The 20,560-nt window shown below is 43.0% G+C and overlaps 1 protein-coding gene across 3 annotated transcripts in view; it reads right to left on the reverse strand.

Annotated features, from left to right (window-relative positions):
* Nucleotides 1-20,560, reverse strand: part of Kdm3 (Lysine demethylase 3) — a 486,443-nt gene that overhangs the window by 70,893 nt on the left and 394,990 nt on the right. The window contains exons 2-3 of one of the 3 annotated variants that reach the window (XM_072301456.1): nt 19,822-19,855; nt 4,046-4,082 (exon numbers count right to left, since the gene is read on the reverse strand). The exons of the other annotated variants lie outside the window; for them this stretch is intronic. The gene's annotated coding sequence lies outside the window, so the exon portion shown is untranslated. The remainder of the gene's footprint in view (nt 1-4,045; nt 4,083-19,821; nt 19,856-20,560) is intronic. 3 annotated transcript variants of the gene reach the window in all.

Here is a 20,560-nt window from a genome sequence, read left to right on the forward strand (position 1 = left end):
AGTCTGTGGTCGGGCTGCAGGGGTTGGTGCAAAGAGGAGCGGTTGAGAACCGTCCAGGTTGCCAAAACTTTTACTATTTTCCGGAGTCTTAAAGCCGTGTTTCCCTAGGATCGCCGGTCGCCGCAGGCTTTCCCCAGGAGAAAACCCCGTTTTTCTAGGATCAGCGACTGGCAGTTGCCAATCTAATGAAAATGCAGCATGAAGGGTCTCCAGTTCATGAGATCTCCTGTGACCGTACTCGCCCTACAAAAACACTCTTGCGGGGACCGATTGAACAACCCTATTTCTTTTTAACGCCTCCACTAAACAGTGCAAGACCCATACGCCCTTACAGGCGTGGCATAGAGCAGCGCACCTCGACACGACACGAGCCATTACACAGCGAAGCACACCATAAACCACATAACTTGGTCACGGACTCTCCGCAGCCAGAGCGTCTGTTACGTAACGGACGGGCGACGGCTCCTCGGACTCCGGAGATGTGCAAAATACAACAAGTCGATTAACAAGAGCTGGTTTTGACTTGACTCACCCCTCAGGTGCAAATCGAGGCGTCCGCGGCAAAAGCGCGGATGCAAAAGCGTCGCCGCCGACAAGTCGTGCCGTGTCTCGCACCTCGACCCCGGGATCCCATGAGCGATCAGGGCCTTTCGCGTCAGGTGTGTCGTATCCGAGGTGGGATATCCGGCCCGCGCGCCCGTGCTCGCTCGGCGTTAGTGCGCAGCTGAGACATCGCGTGTTTCTGCAGAATCGGATTAAGTTTTTCGCTCCAATTAAGACTCGCTTTCCCCTCGCCCGCCCCCGCCGCCCGACGCTCGCTCGTCGGTAAAAGCGACACGTGGTCCCCGTTCCTCTTGTTGTCGGATTGCTTCCCTGACTAGTTCGTGCGGAAGGGATTCTGGAGTCCCTTCGCTGAGAGAGTTATTACGTCATCTGGGGCTCTGGATGTCAAAAACGGGCAGGAAGATGTACAGGGCGATGAAAAAGATGAAACAAACGCATTTCTTTGTTCATGCGCGCTTTAAAATACAACCCAGGGAGATTACGAACATGCAGTAAGTTTGCGGGTAGGAAATGGAGCTTTCAGAGCCCCAAAAAGGCAGCCCCTAACTATGAATTCTAAAAATGCAAGATGATTGAATTTTGCAACTCTTACCACCCGTCGTCAGGGCCGGATTAAGGGGGTGGCCACGGCCCATTGCGGCAAAAGTAGGGGGTGGCAAATTTTGCAATTTTTTTAAATGCAGGTAAAAAAAATCGGATTCAGAAAAAAATTACAAACAAGAAAAGGTGACAAAATATCTCATTTCCTGAGAGTTCATTAATTTCTAGTTTTGTCGTATTTCGGTGATACAAAAGACTGCGCACCTTTAATTAGTTGAGTTAAGAGAGAAACCAAACACGTAATTTGGCCTGGAGCGGCGTGGCGCAAAGAGAAATGATGTCGAGGACTTGAGATGAAAAGGAGAAGCCCTCGAAGCGGCGGTCGGCATGTAACACATATTAGCGCCCACGAGACTGCATGAATACTTCACGCATTGCGTCAAACACAGTACGGTCAACAGCGGTCAACGCGGCGTGAAACGCACAGTGCCTACAAGACTACATGAATACTTCACGCATTGCGCCAAACACAGCATGGTCAGCGCGGCGCGGCGGCGGAAGTTAAAATTATTAAACCACATTTATACTTGTTCTTTCTTAATTTTTTAGTTCATTTCTTACGAATGAAAGGCCTTGTCCCCTCAGAGATAGGTTTACGGAACTGAACTTTCGCGCAAAGTTCCGTGAACTTTTGCTAGTAGTGTTGACAGGGCTTACGCAAAAAAATGTGTCCAACACGAGTGAACGCGTCTTATGCACCCTTCTCCCTCCAGCACGTTCCCTTGATGGTTTTTATTGATGTTTCAAAATAAATGAGAAGAGGGCGGCAAAATACAGGCGGCCCATGGGCGGCAAGTAGGTAAATCCGACCATGCCCGTCGTTTGTAAATCACGTATTTGACCTTAGTTTTTGCATACGTTTCTTACTTCTGGAGAAGACCATTTTGCAATGATATTAGAATCTTAAGATTGGCAGTGACATTTTTTATGTTGGAAGGTTGGCTGCCCTTTTGGGCCTTAAAAACTCCACATTTCGACATATTCTCTCACGATATGGGTGCTTTATCACAAACGGGCAGGATAATCATACAGGGTGATTCAAAAGATGAAAAAAAGCGTTCCTTTGTTCATGCGCGCTTTAAAAACGACCCAACCAGGAGAGAGTATTCTGGTTAGCATCATGATAAAAAACGGCTTGCTAATTGCACCCGTTGACGTAAAATCTGGATGCAGTTCATGAACTCAACACTTACCGACGCGTTCGCTTGATTAAACACGCTGAGCTTGAGAAGTTGCGTGAACAGGTGAGACGGGAAAGAATGGGGAAGGGGGGGGGGGGGTTCAGGGGTCGGTATTATAGGTATGAAACGGTATCCGCGACGCGTAACGCGAGACCCCTGGCTATAGCTCTGCGGGGCACCTGTCTCATGAAAGGGGAGGCGCTGAAAGTGGATTCCTCTCCCTTGCGCCGGGTCGGTTCATCTTCGGCTTTCTCGTACTCCAGGACGACCTCAACTATTAAGGACCCCGAGTGATCTGGTACGGCGCGAAGCTATTGACATTATGCCGCACCTAGTTATGCCTCGCTCTAAGGGGCCGTTCAAGTATATGTAAAGCCAAATTTAGGATTTTCCCAACTCCACCCGGTAACGCTATAGGTGTCTAGCGTTAGACACGTAGATACTTCAACCCGTCTTCCCCTTGAAGCGTTATGTGTTTATGAACCCACTTAAACCCCCCCCCCCAAAAACACTCAAGTGTTCGATCAGAAACATCATCTTTCTTGATTTCCCACATAATTTTGCAGTAAATGCCCTAACATTTCGTCTTCCAGACGAAAAAACAAAACTCAATTCCGGGGTTGCAAAATCGACTCAAATGGTTCACTTTTTAACAGGAAGTTTCCGAATATACACTGGTACAAAAACACATTGGATCTAGAGTCCAGACTCTTAAGAACATCGACAAGAAAAAGTACTCTTGATTCAATCAGAATCTAGCATAAATCAAGAACCAAGCCTCTTAATTTAAGCGGATTTCGTTTTGATGCGAGCAAAAATCCGATTGAATCAAGAGTATTTTTTCTTGTCAATGTTTTCAAGAGTCAGGACTCTAGATCCAATGTGTTTTTTTTTTTTCCAGTGTACGTGAAAACTTTTGCCGATTTTTGCTAATAATCAGAAGTGAAATCCATGAAAATTTCGGTTGAAGTGGTCAAAAATTATTTTCTAAAAATATGATATGCGAGAGAGGACGCATTATTCGTCAGGAGTGCTTTCATCAAGAACGTGACCATCAGTATACTCATACAGGTGACTCATCAAAAAAATTACGATACTTTTTATCCTCTCAAGTAGCATAAGCTACGTAGAAGTGGCCGAAGTTTTGGCCGACACCAATCTTGAGGAAATGCTCCTGGTAGGAACCTGCCAGCTATTCATCATTAAAGGTCAATGCGTGGGCTAGCCTTTCTCCGAGTTTTCTGACGAGAACGGCTCGGTATCAAGATTTCGGAAGAGGGATTGAAGAGAGGAATTCATAGAATGAAATGCGAACGGTATCGACGCCTCTGCTCGACCGAGAGCAAACTTTGGTGGGGGGGGGGGGGGGGGGGGGCCGCTTGGGGAGAATGAACCACGTTCAGACTCTTCGAGAAGCCGAGGCGACCTTCTCAGACTCGGCTGGAAACGTCCATTTCCTCGTGACTTTTGACCTATCCCCGTTTGGAGCTCGTCAAAGCTGCACTGAAATATTGGGATCGCAAGAAGGCAGGGGCCCCTGCGGAACTTTTTTTAACATGCTCGGGAAAGATCAATAGTCAGGGCCAGGACAGGGAGGTCCTCTTGGGCTGCCTAAAAAATACTTCAATGGGAATAAAGCCGAGGAGGCCAAACATTTGGAGAAGCCTTACGTAATTGGTGGATGGTTAACTACTACTTACGAAACCCCGAGAAATTGAAAGCTATTGAGAGACATACCTGCAACAAAAGAGAAAAAAATCGATTAGAATTTAAGTCACCGAGTATAAAATTAGCAACTTAACGATTACTAATAATTATAAGATTAGTTGCACATGTAAATCAAATTTCGAAATGTATGTAAATTCAACTTTTGACATCAGGTCCATCCATTCCATAATACTAAGATTTCGCAGTGAGTAAGTTTCATTCAATGAAATGAAACTTTAGACCATGTTGACTCTTAAAAGTCTTGGAAAGAAAACACTCTTATCAACTTCCGTATATAGAGAAAATTCTTCTCAGTTTTGGCCCAAACTTTCGGACCAGTCTTCAACTGCCTCGAATCCTCCTTCAGTTCATTTTTCGAATCTGCGTAGATGATTGATTTTCAGCTGGCGGCGGTGTTAATGCCAAGTTGAATAAACCTGATCGTGAGAGAGGTTTCATTAACGCAGAACTTTAAGCTGCACTGCGTGAATTTTTTACTACACTCCGTTCAGTTCTCTAGAGCTCTCTATGGTATGAGAGGCCTGACCGACGATTGCTACGATCGCCAAATAAACATGAGTATCGCCTCAACATTCTTTCCGTCTGAATTCGTTTACTCATCACTTGGAGTGTTTACAATTGCCGAATGCAGTTGTTTGCAGCATCGATCAAAGCCTGTTTACACTCATCATCAAAGAGGAGCAGCAAAAGAAACTGTGTTGATGGATCTCTGACCAGACCGCTTGCCGTGGACTAGGTCGCTCGAGAAAATAGTTTAAACTTCCAAGTTTCAAGAGTCCCCGCCACACTTACAGATCCGGAAGTGCTATCGCACGCTTCCTCCCGAATGAGCAAAACAATCATAATGATGCGTCTGTTATCATTTCGTAACTGCTGATATACTTGGTATAATAATAGCTATGATAAGAAATGGTTTAGTGCTTATTCATGGTGTACAAAGAATTCTTGCTGATTTTATTCCCGGATATTTTCCCCGATTTTCTAGGAAATATTATCGCATGAAAAGTCGAGGTTTCTTTTGAATTCCTTCATGCTCTTGAGGCGAACTTAGGAGGGGAAGAGAAAAAAGATAAATTGTTTTCAGTTTCAGTCAAACATTCAGATCATACTGAAGTCTGATCAGCGCGGACTGCTGAGTGTACAAATAATGTAACCGTGGAGCTACAACAGAGATTTCAGATCTTTAATAGGTACCATTCTTCTGACAAATTACCGGCCGCCGGAATGAAATTTTTATTCAAAATTTTCTGATTACTACATGCGATCAGAAAATAGGTCAGTGAATTTTTCAGTTAGAAATGATTCTCCTGATAAAAATGCAAAATGCGAGGGGAAATTTGGTAACACTGAAATGTAGTTACGTTCTTTCGTGGGAAGGGCGACGAAATTCTTAAAATAGGGTTGAAAATAGCGTCATTCGGCTGAACTTTCCTCACTCTCCCGGACTGTTTTCTCTTTCTCTGTCTTCACGATTGAAAATTTGCCCGAAGCGTCTTCCGAAAAGTCTGATATCGAAAATCGCCCCGATAATGTTTTCCGGTGTCGCTTTGGACAAAAATGTCCACCTCTCCACTCACAGATTCTTAGCTTCCTGACAAATCTTGGTTAAATCCCAAAATTTCCCAAGTCTCATGCATAAATGCTTTCCATCTCATCACTTCTTTTCCAGACTTCCAAATTCCACTTAAGGAAAAAAAAAAAAATAATAATTCAATGCGAGTTAAAATCTAACAAAAAACGGCGAACAATCTCGAATCTCGACGCTCGGTCGTCGCACAGTGGATCGAGGCAATAGGGAAGGTCAGACAAAATTTGGAAACTTTAAACGCTTATAACTCCGTTTATAAAAAAATTTGAGGTTCTGAAAGTGGTTTCAATGGTTTTCTCGTATAATTTTCTTGGAAAAGCACCCCTTGAACTTTAAAATGCGACGAAATAAACATTAAAATTTGCAGTTTTAGTCAAAAATTTCATGTCCGACCTCTCTGATTAACTCGATCCATTGTGCGTCGTTTCGCAGAAATCGGACGTCGTCGCACGGCGGAGCCCGAAAAGAGCGAGGGGGAAAAGCATTCGATTCCCTCCCGTCCAGATCATGATTAAGTGCTATCCGGGCTATCTGGAGGCATCGAGGGGGGCGGTGGGGAAGGAGTGCAGGCGCGAGGAAACGCGGGCGGGGGGCGCGGAAGGCCTTGGCGAATTTTTTTGACAGCGTCTGAAAATAAATTCGAATCGAAAACGGGCGAACGAACGCTGAGCATTCAACGGGTCAACACGGATGCCAGACCTCAGCTCGAATGTAGACACGTGGAGGAGCGAATTTTTATTTACAAGGTTCCATGGGAGTTGATAAATTACAGTCTCATGGCCCCTCTTATTTTCCGATTCTGATGAAAAAACATTCCGACATGTCATTTAGTAATGTTAAATGTCAACCGGAAAAAAGAAAATAAACTGAACATAATTGAATTACGAGGGTCATCCAAAAAGTAAGTTTCCTTACCTTGTAACTTCCGAACGAAAAGAGATAAATCAAATCGGTAAAAATGCACATATTAGGTATACTCTAAGCTTTAAAACAAGCTCAAGTTTTTGAAAATCTGTCAAGGGGTTCGCGAGTAAACTCAATTTTACTGAGACAACCTCCTGTCGCCGCGTGCCCACCTCCGGGGTCAGGATGCGCGGAGAGTCGATTATAGAAGACTTGGGTTATCGCCTCTATACATTACATCAACAAGAAATTTTAATTTTTTCCTTGAGTAGGCCTTACCTTACTTTTTGACATAGTCTCCACATCTTGTTTGATATTTCTGGTATCATCATAGCAGCTTCTTGATGCCTTCCGCGTAGAAGCTTTCGCCTTGACTCTGAAACCAGTCATTGACAGCGATCTGTACCTCTGAATCGGTTGAAAATCGCTTCCATCGTGGAAGTTTTTCCGCTCGGGAACAAATGAAAGTCACATGAAGCTAAATTACGAAAGTTTGAAGGATTGGGGGAAAATTTCCCTACGCAAAGCAACTGATTTGGGAGTGCAGATCGCTGTCAATGACTAGTTTCGGAGCCAAGACGAGATCTTCCACGCGGAGGGCGTCGAGAAGCTGCTGTAATGATACCAAAAATGTCAAAGAAGATGTGGAGACTACATCAAAAAGTAAGGTAACTACTACTAACTACTAGTAAGGTAGTTACTCAATGAAAACTTTAGCATTTCTTGTTGATGTGATGTTTAGAGGCGATAACCCGAGTCTTCTATAATCGACTCTCCGCGCATCCTGACCCCGGAGGTGGGCACGCGGCGACAGGAGGTTGTCTTAGTAAAATTAAGTTTACTCGCGAACCCCTTGACCGATTTTCAAAAACTTGAGCTTGTTTTACAGCTTAGAGTATATCTAATATGTGCATCTTTATCGATTTGATTTATCTCTTTTCGTTCGGAAGATACAAGGTAGGGAAACTTACTTTTTGGATGACCCTCGTAAAAGAATTCTCATGCAGCTACATTCACAAGATGATAGCAATTAGTGTAGGAGGTAAATTCATAATTGATTCAACTTCATTTTTTTTAAAGCAGTTTCTTCGTACAGACTAAATTTTGCAAATAGGAACTACAATTTCAAGTTCACTTTGAAGACAACGGACGTGCCATTGCTTTCCCTACGCAGGAAAGTACTTCAGCAAATGAGTCAGAAATTGTAGTTCTTAATTGCAAAATGAAGTCCATTCATTCTCGCCACGTAAATTTTTGAATTTCTTGCCCTCGCTAGCGCTGACAATATTCATCTACTGACAAGCCCGGACAGTTATTGATTTCTACGATATTTTGCCGAGTTCAATGCTAAGTTCTCTCATAAAAACTGAGATAACTATTACCTTCTTAATGACATCAGAACTGATGAGAAATATGCTCTCTCAATACCAGGAACTGGTTCGTTGCGAGGAGTGTTGTAGTCACGGAAAAACATATTACAAATTGCACTATTTTAGCAGCATTGTATAGCACGAGAGTGTTTTTTGCATTCCGTGTCTTAATTCAAGAATTTATGAGCAAAACTAGCAGGCGTCGAACTTTTGTCAAATGTATTTAAGTGTTTAAACAAGCGTTGAAAGAGTTATTATTTTAGCACATTGGCTATTTGGGGTCTGACAGGATGAATTTGCTTTACTACTAATCGTCTTATGTCTCTTCCTTCTGGTGTCGCCGTGAAAGAATTAGCAGGTCCTTTCTAACGACATAAAATTGACACATCTGCGGATATCGCCACGAAAGGCGTCGAGACGTGCATTCCTCCGAATTTTTCAACCGGGATTACCATAAAAGAACAGCACGAAAGAATCACTCTCATCGTTTCAAGTTCTGGTCCCAACTCGACAACAACGAGACGGGTAAACACCGAAGACTCGCGTTCGAAGGAGCGGTGGCATTTTGCTAATTCGAGAGATACCTTACTTCGACGAATCACACTTGGCAAGAAGCGACGGAATCGAAACCAGCTCACGACATGAATGGCAATAAATCTGAGCTTCGCCAACGTTCGCCAATTCCATCCTCTTATAGCATCGATACAAGGATCTCTCCGCTGCAGCGCCGTACCGAGCATTCGCATTCCACGTTTCATTCCAGAATTTTCGTTTACAGTTGAGTCGTCAGAGGATAGATAACTCTAGGTGCTATCCAGCACGAGTTTTATTCAGAAGCTCGACGTTTTCGTAGAGGCACAAATGTACATTGCCTAATCATGATTGCTGACGAATGGCACTAACGGATTAGTTGTTTTCTGACTAAAACAAAGATCGGAGCCGTTCTAGTATTATGTGAGGTGTTTTGGGCGACTTTGGAACTGCCCTTGCGAGGTTGCGAGGCACAGACCTATTGCCCAAAAGTAATTGAGATAGCCAGAAAAAAATTCATATTAGTGATTTTTTTCTTTCGTTTTCGAGTGGGAGGCTCACGTAAGATTGGCCTTGGACCTTCGTTTCCTTGGAAGAACAAACTATTCGAATATGGAACAACGCGCCACGAGGTTTGGACAAACTGGATTTTATCATGGTTAAATTCATATCAGGCCTATTTTCGAAGATGATTCAGGTTTTCTCTGGAATGTCTCGACGAGGGCGGTCTTCATTGGGCAGAAATTCGCCAATTTTCGTCAGTACCCCATAAAGTGATAATAGTTTGGGGGGTGGGGAGAGGGGAGGGTGCGGCGCTTGAGGACCTTACAAATAAGAATAACTTTGGAGAAATAAAGAACGAATTGGAGTATCTGGATTGCACTGAGAGAGATTATCCCTCTTACTTGACTGACTCAAGTCCGTCGACCTTGGGGTCAAATTTGTCGAAAACGATTGTTCAACACGTCATCGTCAGGCGAAATTAGCGCAACCCCCGAAAAAGAACTCGCTCAATTATTCATAGCGGAAACCCATTCGTGCAGGGAACACATTACCCACCCAGTACCCAGTCTCGTCCACGCTCCAAGAGCTCCCGCACGAAATGCCAACGGCGAAACCCGCGGCAACGCGGCGACGGCGCCGACCGCAAGGCGCGAGAGGAAGAAGCGACAGGAAAAAGAGGAATAAAACAGCAACAAAATCGACATGACCTTATTATTGTTCGACTGGGATTACGGAGCGAATGAAAAACACAGGCAACGAGCGGCAGCGGCTGACCTTCGAATTTATAGCACCTCGTGCCCCCCACCCGTCACCCCCTCCGCCTACCACCCACCGCGAATGCGTGTCAATCGCCGCGGCGTCGCCCCCCGCCCCCTCGCCGTTTCGCCCATTCAAATATTTCACCGACCGAATCGAAGCGCTCGCCCCCCCCCCCCCCCCCCCGCGCCGTGCAAATTGCAATTAAACGAGCCCGGGTTTTCTTCTTCTACCTCTTACCCTCCCCGCCACCCCGCCTCCTCCTCTTTATTCTTTTCGTTTTGTTTCTCTCGCGACGACTACAATACTGCCGTGCTAAGGAAAAACGCCGTACGAACATTCGAGAGTTGCCAAATTTCCTTCGATAAAATGTTTATTCTTGAAGAAAGTTATGAACTTTTTCCCTTCAGATTTTCAGAATCTTTAGGTGAAATTGCGAACAAAATTATCTGAAAAATTGGGAAGAAAATATTCATAAGTTTACCAGGAAATTCGCGTTTTTCCGAAGGAAACTAGGCAACGCCTGAAGGTTCATACGGCGTTTTTCCCTAGCACGGCAGAATAACGTCTTGCTCATCGCGGCCCGCGGCTGTGGCTGCTTCGTCAACCCGATTATTTATGTATTTATTCACGACTGCGAGATTTTACAGTTAGCGGGCGGCGCGCAGTGGCGTGTATGCCTGGATGGCGACAAATTACGAGGACCGATACGACGAAGTGGATTGTCCGACTGACGAAGGATTGGAAACCGATTACCGCGGATGATTTATCTCCTCCGGGCTCCGTCATTACCGCCGACCGGGACCGGGGCGTTGGAGGTAATTACCCGCCCGCGGAGGCCGGACGGGACTTGGAAACGCTGCGGAGTCGTCCGTTTCGCCGGTCGCAATCTCGTTGGCTTTATTGCCGTTTCTGAGTCGTCTCCTCCCTTTCCAAAAACTCGGGTTCAAATGCACCGATTAGAAATTTGAATAAATTTACAGTCACTTCATCGGTGAGGGAAGCCGTTTGCAACGCTTAGAACTTGTCAATTGCCTCACCGAGGCGACTTCTTTGCGAGACGGAATCGCTATCGGTGGCGTAGCTGGTACCTTTCTCTTGACCGAAAAATTGTCCCCTAAAAACGTAATTTTTTCGGGATTTCCGAGAGTTGTTTAAATTAGGAGCACATACCACACCTCTTCTCCCCATGCAAAATTGCCAAACTGTCCACCTGAAAGTACAGAATGGAAAAAGGAAAAAGCATGACAATACTGAACGAGTGTTGACACTTTCCATTTTCCTTCCCTTCTTTTCCACATTTAAAACAAAAAAACGGCCGAAGAGCGAGTGGTTGAGATGATTACAGAATCTTGATTCGGTGAATGAATCCTGACTTTCCACACAAAAATAAAATACGTTCTTACATTAAATTTCGATTTTCGATTTTCGATTTCGTCGTGTTTTACATTAGATTTCGATTTTTTTTTTCATTAGATTTCGATTTTTTCAGGAGGAGGATAATGCACGCCGAAAAAATCTATTACTATCATCACACTGTAAGGGCATGCCATGTCATCTTGCATTTATTGATAATTTATTCAATATCATTCACTGAAAGTCATCAATACATGCTGCAGCTACACGCCTTTCGAATGGTTGCTCCACGTAACCACGCTTGCCTCCAAACCAAACTAAATCTGCCCGAGACGTAAGTATAGAAAGGTTTATGAGCCGAATAACCAGCGCAGATTAGCATGACCTTGATGAGGAGTGTTCAAAACTACTGCAAAAAGGATAAAAACGAAAGAAGAAGCAGGTGCGCCACTACAAGGGTAAAAATAGCGAGAAGAAAAAGCGAAGATGGAGAAAAAACGAAAAGAAAAGACGACGCTTCAGCGGGCTCGTGGTCGGATTATAGAAAGCCAGCGCCGGGGGGCGGGATGAGGAGGAACGCCTGGAAACCGAACCGACTTACGTAACCAAGAATAAACTAATAATCTGACACACTTGAGCGCCGCGGCACGAGATGCCCAGTATTTAGGACATTTTTTTCCGCCCGACGAGAATAAATTAGCGACCATTAAAAAAGAGGAGAAAGAAAAATAAAAGGGTAAAAAAATCGCATCTAATCCGTAAAAATTCGGCCTATAAATTACACATTAGGAAGAAAAAGGAAACGTGGCCGGACGGACGGACGGACGGGGTGAAAAAAAGAGGAAGAAAAAGACGAACGCGGCCGAAGGCAAGCTGTCAGGCTTCTCCGCCCATCGGTCGGGGGGGCGCGGGGGACCTCATTGTCTGCGAGTGGGCAGAATTCGCGGCGGCGCGGCGGTTGCGGCGGCGACGGAAAGGGGGGGGGGGGGATCAACCGCGACCGGACGAACCGGTTTCCGAGCTGGAGCAGTATCGTGACGTATTGACAAGCATGGAAAAGCGGAGCGGCCACGATAATCATCGGCGTGATCATCATAAAACAAGTGATGCTGCACCGTTGCCAACTCGCAACGACCGCGCGCTGTTTCCACTTCTGATTGAGAGTCGGGGCCAAATTCTGTTGGTCCTTCCACTGGACCTGAATACAATAATTAGGACGAGGCTCGACTGCACTTAAGTCCGGCTCAGCGCTGCTGATTGGCCGGCGATGCGGTTAGGACTCATCGATGAATGTTGCACTTCCGTGTGAAAGAGTCAACAAAATTTGGCCCCAGGTCATATTGAGAGACGAACCTGTTAACTTCAGTGGAAACGGCTGATTTTTCAGCCTTGTTGCTTTAATTGTTTGTGAAAAAGTGCTGATTTTCACTCACAATCCAGTGAGACCCCTAATTTTGCCACTGCGTTCTGCTGGACTCGGCTGTGAGGAAGAGCTACGTCATCGAAGGAGAACGACCAAGATGCCGAATCAGCGGCGATTCCAGCAAGTTGGCAACACTGTTTTTCCTCCATTAAAAGCCATTAAAAATATCGATTTCAGGTGAGGCAAGCTGCCTCACCAAGGATCAATTGTTTTACATACATTTAAATGCAGGAAAAACAGATTGCCAACTTCCAGGCATCGCCATTGCTTCAGCATCTTTCTCGTTCGCCTCCGACGATACAGCTCCTCCTCGCAACCGAGCCGAGCAGAACGCAGCGGCGAAATCAGGGGTCTCGCTCGATTGTGAGTAAAAATCAGCTTTTTTTCACAAAAAAATTGCTGGACACAGGCTAAAAAAGCAGCCCTTCCTAGCGAATTAAACATATTTGTCTCTGGTCATAACTTACGACCTGGGGCCGAATTTTGATGACTCTTTCACACGGAAGTGCAACATCCATCGATGAGTCACCGAGCCGAGCACGCAGCGACGAAATCAGGGGTCTCGCTCGAGTGCGAGTCAAAATCAGCACTTTTTCACAAAAAATTGCAGCACAAAGCCTAAAAAATCAGGAATTTCAGAAGACGCGATTCGGGCGTGAGTGATGAGTTGATGACACGCTGTCGGGGTCGGGCTAGACGGCTGCGGCTGGGCCCGGAATCTCGGATCATAATCCCGGCCGAGGAATCTGCGACCGCTTCCGGAGGCCTCGACCGCGCTATTCCGACCGCCACATCACCCGGCGATTATGATAATCAGCGTTACCAGAAACCGGAATTAACGACAGAAACAACTCGGCGACCATCTTTAATCATCAACGGATTCCGAACTCATGGTATCGGTATGATGATGAACTCATTCATTAGAGTTCCATGATAATGAGGATTAAATTTAAATTGAAACGAATCGGGTACATTTTTCGAGCGGAAATGATTTTAAAATTAAAAGTCAAAGTTTTAAGAGACTATTGGCGAGAATTTGCTGCTAGGGTCTCGAACGCGATCGCAGACAAACAAGAACATTCATTTGACCTTTCGTGATGGCACGAATCTGTCGACGGCTCAAGTCTTTCTACTGTCGAATGATTCTGCTGACAGAAATGTATTAATTGACGGTTCAAAAATAAAAAACCTCGAAAAAATTTCACGTGGAGTCGTTAAAATGAAAGCGGTTTGAATTGCCACCGCCTAAAAACGGCCTAATTCAAGCGACATTTCCAAATTCGGCAAAAAATACTCGGTTCAATCTTCGTGCGCTGTACAAGTGTACATCTTACAGACAGCCTTCCAATGAGGCAGTTCGGCTGGTGAGGGATTGGCTTAAAAGCTATTGCTTTATATGTAAAATTTCACCAGAAAAACGATGAGCACAATAAAAAGTTTTGAAAAAAATTGCTAAGGGGAGAAAATGCGATTTTAAAATCGTGCCCCTCAAAAACGTTATTTGAATCCGGGCCGTGGCGCGAACGCCGATTTGTGACGTCACACTTTAGGTGACCACCCTTGGTTTATTCCGAGTTAGTCCGAACAATATGGCTGCTGCCCGGTTTGTTTATTTAGCGAAAGTTTCTAGCTGTATATTGGGATTTAGTGGTAAAATTTGACGAGAAATTTGTTGAAACATTTGGTTTCGTCACAAATTAACTCTTTCTTGATGAAACAAGGCGTTAAAGTTCGCGAAATTTAGTCACCGGGCGACCGCGAGTGAGCATCGGCTATCGGAAACGACGGGCTCGTAAACAACCGAAGATTGATAACAGGAAGGATCCAAACAACTCGGAATCTTTTAATTTTCTCTACCTTTAAACCATTTCTGACTTCTACAAAGCATCTGACAATCAGTTTTATCGTATTTTACAACCTGGAGCTAGAGTCTATCGGCTCATTGTGATGTGTATTCAGAGCATTCTGAAACAGAAAGTCAGTTCTCACAAGTTCACACCCAGACATTCTTTTCTTGGATCATTCGCTTTTCATTTTCGCCTCAAATCAAGTGTTTTGTAGTTTCCTTATCTGAAGTATGCGGTTTTGAATTCATACAAGAGTTTGAAGTTCACCTTTTTTTAGCATTAAAGCCTGTTGAGCCCTCAAACTTTACCGATATGATTACCTACAGTTCAAGGTTCCTCTGGTCCGTACCAAGTGATTACACATCAAAGATGTGTCTTATGGTTCTTCAAATTAACAGTTCAGAAGTAAATTAGAGACTACAGTAACTTAATCCACTCCTGTCCTTTCCTTCAGTGTTTGTTCGTGTCTGTTCTTTATGCGTTACCACTCTAGTGCATACACCGGTAATGTAGGTTAGTTAGGTATTATCGCATATTTTCTACTAGCAGTACCTTCTCTTAAGCGTTGTAATTTAGCAAAGAAATTCCACCAGTTGCAGAAAATTGTGTGCGTAATGAATAAGTGAATATGAATACCTCCTTTTGGTGACTCAAAGTTTCTCAGATCCGTCTCAAGGAAGTTTTGCATATAGGTGCATGATCAGTTTTGCCAGATGAAATTACTGCTCTATGCAGCTTCAAATTTATACTTTGATCTCTGATTCACTAATAAATGACACTTTATGGTGTCATTTATATTTAATCAGTTCAAAGCTAATTCGACAATGAATCATCAAAGGTCCGATGGAGGAAGGAATTTTCCGGTGAGTGCCACGGCTGAATCAACATTCCAACTAGACTTGCGAAGGTATCAACCAGGAAATGATCATCTGTCTCGAAGTGAAATTTTTACTTTCTCGCTCCCATAGGGTAGAGAGGAAGTATTGTCATCCTCCAAAAAAAAAAAAAAAAAAAAAGTTGAAATTTCATCATTTCTAGACGTTTTAAGGTCCCAGGAGTAAAAATAACCATACTTGAAAAAATGTGTGTCCGTCCGTGTGGCGTCCCCCAAATCTGTCTACAGCGATATCTCAGAATCTATCTGTTCGATTTCATTCAAAATTGGCACAGGACACCATATCTATGGTCTCCTTATGCACGTCCAACGATTTTGAGGTACGCTAAAATTTGGGGGGGCTACGCTCAATTGTCCATTTTTAGCAAAATCACACGGAAAGCTCATTTTGAAAGACTGTAAATTTTGAAAAATGGCTTTAATTCTTTAAAAATGGGCATCAAGCACATCACCTGGGTCATTAATTTAAGTTCCAAAAAGATCTTTGCACTAAACTCAAAATTCAAGGGATTACGAGGCCCAAAAGTAGGGCACTTTGCTCCGCGACATCACAAACAGCTCATTTTCAAGGACTGTAAATTTTAGAAACAAATGCCTTTAATTCTTCGAAAGTTAGCATAAGAGCACCACCTGGTTCATTAATTTAAGTTCCTGTGAGGTCTTTGGACTAAACTAAAAATTGAAGGGTTACGCGTCATGTAGCGAGGAGAGCACTTCGGTCAGACGGAGAGCTCATGGACAGTAGATTTTAAAAAAATGCCTTTAATTCTTTGAAAGTTGGCTCAAAAGCACCACCTGAGTCATTAATTAAGTTCCTAAAGGGTCCTTGGACTAATCTCATAATTGCAGAGGGGCCGATAGGAAACGCTCAATTCTCCAATGAATGAGTCGGTACGCTCCTAGATAATAGCAGCGAACACTTTGAGTCAGATGAAACCTAGGAATTCAAATGCATTGTATAATGCATCATATACTATCTCCAAAATTACTCCGTAGGTATACACCAAGCAAAATTAGACAACTAATCAGGTACTTACATTACATACAATTATCGAAGCTAAAACGCAAGCACTGACACTTGGATTTTTATTAGAAACTAATATGTTTGTTGTTGATGAATTTAGAATCCCGGCAGATTCCATCTTTCGCGGTTCCTTTTTACGAGGTACTGAACACAAATATAATATAATAATATAATAAAACTGCACAAACATGATTGATTTAATTAGGTATTGATGTTGTTGTTGCGAGGTTTGTTGACACGGGGTTACGACTGGTTACGAGCAGCAAGAAGAAGGTGGCGCTCTCTATTGTTTTCGTTTCGAATTACGGGGATACGCGCTAAGGAACTGGCGCTCTTGGCGGGCGGGTGGTGAACCATTACCAGCAGGTAGATTCGCCCGCCAAATTTAAAATTTGGACGATGCTAAGCGAAAACCGTTTAGTTTTAAGACTATTTAAACATCGAATAGTCAATCTACCCATTGAAGTAGATTTTTGATGGCTTTTGACCGTGCTTAAGGAAAGATTATAACATATAATCGTATCTGAAGTATGATGCCAATGAATCTAATGGATCCTAATGAATCGTAGAAAAGCTAAGATTTTTACGGATCGCCGTCTTTAATAGGAGGCATCATTAATCAATTACATATTTAATTGAAGATGCCTCATAATATCGACAAGTCGAGTCCGAATGTATGAATTCATCCTATATCTCGAAGACATTTACAATATAGTGCAGTGGTTTGAATAAAAATTTAATAACTATTATCCTGCGATCAAAATTCCAATCAAACTTTATGATTTTGTGAAATTGGCAGTATTTTTCTAAATATTGCAGTAAAAGTGTCTATGCCGGCGCGGAGCGCCGGCAAAAGCGAGAAAGTCTTGTGCGATCTTCGCACCATGATGGGGGGCGAAGCCCCCCCACATGCCGGCGCGAAGCGCCGGTACGCGGCGCTTGCGCCGCGCATAAATTGGCCGGAGGCCAATTTTTTTTTCATTGCATCATACAGTTTAACAGGTAAGATAATTATAATTACTGAGGTACTATCAGGTTAAATACACGAGTTTAGTGTAACATTTAGATTAAGTATGTTTAACTTTGTGGATAATGATTAATGAAAAAGCGAGGAAAAGTAGTGGCATGGCTAATCTGAGAAAGTACTTACCTACATTCACTAAGTTTTAGTCTGATTGCTTCTCTTGATGTCCCAATGGAAAAATTATTCGACAAAATTTCTGAAATGTGTGCGATATTTATATCTTCTACGTGCAGAATATTTTGTGAATATGTAGAGCAGTAAGTCGACTTGTTTTCCATTTAAAATCTAAACTTAAAGTAGAAGTTTTGAACACCGTAGTCAATACGTAATTGAGTCACTGGATGCAAAAAGGCCCTTTCTCGGTTGCAGTGTTTGAGAGTCACCTCTAATATTTCATTCTTTGAAAGGAAAGTGAATGCATCAAGTGAACAAGTTGACTCTCAATCAGAAATACCAAGAATAGTAGCCTATTTTTCATGCTGTACTCCTCTTCAAGTATATGACTGCAGATGAGCAGATTTAGAAATTTTTAATGCACACCGCACCTAAGAAATGAAAGAGCCTTAATATAATTACCACTTACCATATAGGTATCACTTCCTCATGAATCTGTTTGGGTTGATACCTTCGCAAGTCTAGTTGGAATGTTGATTCAGCCGTGGCACTCACCGGAAAATTCCTTCCTCCATCGGACCTTTGATGATTCATTGTCGAATTAGCTTTGAACTGATTAAATATAAATGACACCATAAAGTGTCATTTATTAGTGAATCAGAGATCAAAGTATAAATTTGAAGCTGCAAGAGCAGTAATTTCATCTGGCAAAACTGATCATGCACCTATATGCAAAACTTCCTTGAGACGGATCTGAGAAACTTTGAGTCACCAAAAGGAGGTATTCATATTCACTTATTCATTACGCACACAATTTTCTGCAACTGGTGGAATTTCTTTGCTAAATTACAACGCTTAAGAGAAGGTACTGCTAGTAGAAAATATGCGATAATACCTAACTAACCTACATTACCGGTGTATGCACTAGAGTGGTAACGCATAAAGAACAGACACGAACAAACACTGAAGGAAAGGACAGGAGTGGATTAAGTTACTGTAGTCTCTAATTTACTTCTGAACTGTTAATTTGAAGAACCATAAGACACATCTTTGATGTGTAATCACTTGGTACGGACCAGAGGAACCTTGAACTGTAGGTAATCATATCGGTAAAGTTTGAGGGCTCAACAGGCTTTAATGCTAAAAAAAGGTGAACTTCAAACTCTTGTATGAATTCAAAACCGCATACTTCAGATAAGGAAACTACAAAACACTTGATTTGAGGCGAAAATGAAAAGCGAATGATCCAAGAAAAGAATGTCTGGGTGTGAACTTGTGAGAACTGACTTTCTGTTTCAGAATGCTCTGAATACACATCACAATGAGCCGATAGACTCTAGCTCCAGGTTGTAAAATACGATAAAACTGATTGTCAGATGCTTTGTAGAAGTCAGAAATGGTTTAAAGGTAGAGAAAATTAAAAGATTCCGAGTTGTTTGGATCCTTCCTGTTATCAATCTTCGGTTGTTTACGAGCCCGTCGTTTCCGATAGCCGATGCTCACTCGCGGTCGCCCGGTGACTAAATTTCGCGAACTTTAACGCCTTGTTTCATCAAGAAAGAGTTAATTTGTGACGAAACCAAATGTTTCAACAAATTTCTCGTCAAATTTTACCACTAAATCCCAATATACAGCTAGAAACTTTCGCTAAATAAACAAACCGGGCAGCAGCCATATTGTTCGGACTAACTCGGAATAAACCAAGGGTGGTCACCACCTAAAGTGTGACGTCAGCTCTCAGCCCGCGCGATTCAAACAGCGTTTCAGAGACCTTCAATTTTTGGCGTTTTTGAAGTAAGATTTCTCAGAGCCAGAGGGCTCAAAAAAATCTGAGAAAAATTCTGTATACTCATTTCACCAAGGACTTTCATAATATGTAATAAAAAAATTCAGCCGAACTGGCTCATTCCAAGTCGAACGGAATGATATGCTGCATAAATTCGGGTCGGACCCAAAGGCAACCACCTTTAAAAAAATCACCGCTCTGTGCAATAAATAATTCAAATTCAAGCATTGAAATTCATCCAAACCACGCAGACTCACGTGCTATTTTAGCATATTGGAATATCAATGACCTGAATGCCTGAATGTGCACTCGATTCGGGACGCAAGGCTTTTACAGCGTTGCCAAAGATACAAACACCAATTCTCTTGATAATAGGCAAAAATAAAACCCTCAGAACATACAGTCAACAGAAAACTTCATCTGGAATGAAAGCCTAGAACCCCCTAGCCTGAACCCTTCTTCTGCGGAGGTTTAGGATGACCTCTCGGTCGCCTTTAGATAAAAACTAAGTGACTTTTAAAGAGTTTCGAGGAAAATGTCAACGCTTCAAAAGAGAAAAGCAGTCATTATCAACCGCAGAAGCAATCATCCCAAATTTGTAATCTCTTAAAATTCATTTTAACTTACGACTCGGACGAACAGACTAAACCAATTGACATACCTGCAACACACCAAGAAAAAACAGCCATTAGATTCAGAGAAAAACAACAATCCGAGAAAAACAACTGCACAGTGTCGAGAAACACAACACCTCTCCACGGAAGTGCCACTTAACTTCATCAGCGTCTGCATATTGTTAAACGCGTGAGAAACGATTTGCTAATCGCCAGTCAACAAACTTGCAGTGTTAGGACTCCGCGATTATATTAAAACCATTTCCAGTCGTAAAAAGGAACATGATTTACATGAAATGATTAAAACATTCACTTGCTTGAAGAGACATCAGTTCTCGATAGGCCCCAGGTTTGGAACGAGCCTAAAATCAAACTTGCGAGACTTTCCTAAAAAGCTGCCTCCAAATCTCCTTAAAAATGCTTTAAGTAAAAGCATATCAATATGCATTAGGAGCTCCAAAAAGGATTTCCAGGGAGGGGCGTTTTGATTAATTGGTGGCTTACAATTCCGACCTAATTTTGACGTCATCCCAGGGGAGAGAAAATGTTGGTTTTATTTGAACTGAACTTACTTCTACTTGCCCATGAAGCGGCGTACAGAGGGGCAGATTAAACATGACGTGCACAATTAAAGAGCTTACGTCACCCATAGTACGAAATGTGAGAGTTAAAAGTGGTTTAATTTATTTTTTGGTGAAATTCCGTCTCAGGGGCACCCCTTAAAATTAACAGCTTGATGAAATGGATTGGAA

The sequence above is a fragment of the Bemisia tabaci genome, chromosome 6 (assembly GCF_918797505.1).
Source record: "Bemisia tabaci chromosome 6, PGI_BMITA_v3".
NCBI classification, from domain to species: domain Eukaryota; kingdom Metazoa; phylum Arthropoda; class Insecta; order Hemiptera; family Aleyrodidae; genus Bemisia; species Bemisia tabaci.